The sequence below is a fragment of the Amblyomma mixtum genome, chromosome 2 (genome assembly GCF_055824585.1).
Source record: "Amblyomma mixtum isolate Tamu chromosome 2, ASM5582458v1, whole genome shotgun sequence".
NCBI classification, from domain to species: domain Eukaryota; kingdom Metazoa; phylum Arthropoda; class Arachnida; order Ixodida; family Ixodidae; genus Amblyomma; species Amblyomma mixtum.
Window position 1 is genome coordinate 284624042 of NC_143013.1, and position 1400 is coordinate 284625441.

The 1400-nt window shown below is 42.9% G+C and overlaps 1 protein-coding gene across 2 annotated transcripts in view; it reads right to left on the reverse strand.

The window, feature by feature from the left end:
• Positions 1 to 970: 970 nt before the first annotated feature.
• Positions 971 to 1400, reverse strand: part of LOC149364316 (sn-1-specific diacylglycerol lipase ABHD11-like) — a 30021-nt gene continuing 29591 nt past the window's right edge. For both annotated transcript variants that reach the window (XM_089570078.1, XM_089570077.1), the window contains one exon: positions 971 to 1400. This exon is cut by the window's right edge and continues 847 nt beyond it. The gene's annotated coding sequence lies outside the window, so the exon portion shown is untranslated.

The window sequence follows — 1400 nt, forward strand, 5'->3', positions numbered from 1 at the left end:
ACCACCGATAATGCATTTCCTAGAAATACTGGCATTTTCGTTTTCTTTTTTCATGCCGCATAGATTACATGTCAAACCTTCCAAGAGCTGAAGATAGCGGCAGGTTGCTTGCGCTGACAGCTCAGGGAGTTGCGAGAAATTGGGAGCGCCACGTCGGCAGTCGTTATGTGAACGCTGCTGTAAGTGATACAATAGATCGATCATCGCCACTTCAGTGCGTACAGGTATAGCTCCAATATGAAAGGAAAAGTCAGTTTGCATACAAGAACAAATTCTGCTGTTACTTCTGCTCTGAAGTTGAGAATGTCTCATGAGCATATTATCCCTCCAGAGGGACGCTACATAGGACATAAAAAAAAAGAGGACGCTTTTCACTAACTCTCTTAGAAACAATCGTCGGTTGAATGCGGATAATGTGCTCCCTTTCACATTGAATACACTCGATAAAGGCGAAAAATCACAAGCTTTTTTTTTTATTCTTCCTTGAGAAATTTGGCGCTTTGTTCTTGCCACCACGCGTTCCACTTTCAGGTTTTATTATACGCCACTTTTATCTTTTACGAATGCTTCTCTGTCTCATTTCCTTCTTTTCGGTCTTTTGTGTCCCTAAACCCACACCCATGTACGCAGAATAGCATGGCGGTGGCTTTCATGCACCGGTTAAAGGTATCTAGTATTCTAAAGAGCGATTTTTCTCCCTGTGCCTTGCGTAGCGGTGGATATCGGCGCAGCATTTTTCATTCATAAATATATCCCCAGTGCCCTCCCTGAGCTCTGAGAGAGCCATTACTCGTGATTGTTTTGTTGTTTGCACCATTCGACGGAACAAAATTCGACGCTAGCACAACTGCTGCGTTCGTTATATACGTAGTACGTATATGGAAAATCACTTGCTGAGGCTTGGTGTCTTACGAATAATTTGGTGACTACCAATGCATACGACTCGTCACCTCCCTCTTTTGAGGCAAAACTTTGGTGCGGAGAAAAAATACCACAATTTTTCTGTCTGGATTTATTCACACACGCAAACAAAGGCATCATGTCAAAGCACATTACAAGTGGAGAATTACTATGCTTTAACAGCCTGTAATAGCATGCGATAAAAATCGCATCCGACCGGCCGACCAACCAACCGTCCGAAAGCACTCCGTCAGATGCCCTGCTTTTGCTGTCAACGGTAATTTGGGCTTAATCATAAACGCCCACATTAAGCTGTGCATTTCCAGAATACTAGAGCGATAGAGAATGACATCAAATATATCATGTTTGAAGGCATCTCCTCGCAGTAACCGCACCTTAGGCGTTGTCTACTTACACCACATCACCAGCAAGTTCTGATTTGCAAAATTTTATCGTGATATCTATGATATCCATGTTACAGTGATGTTTTCAATGGCAGA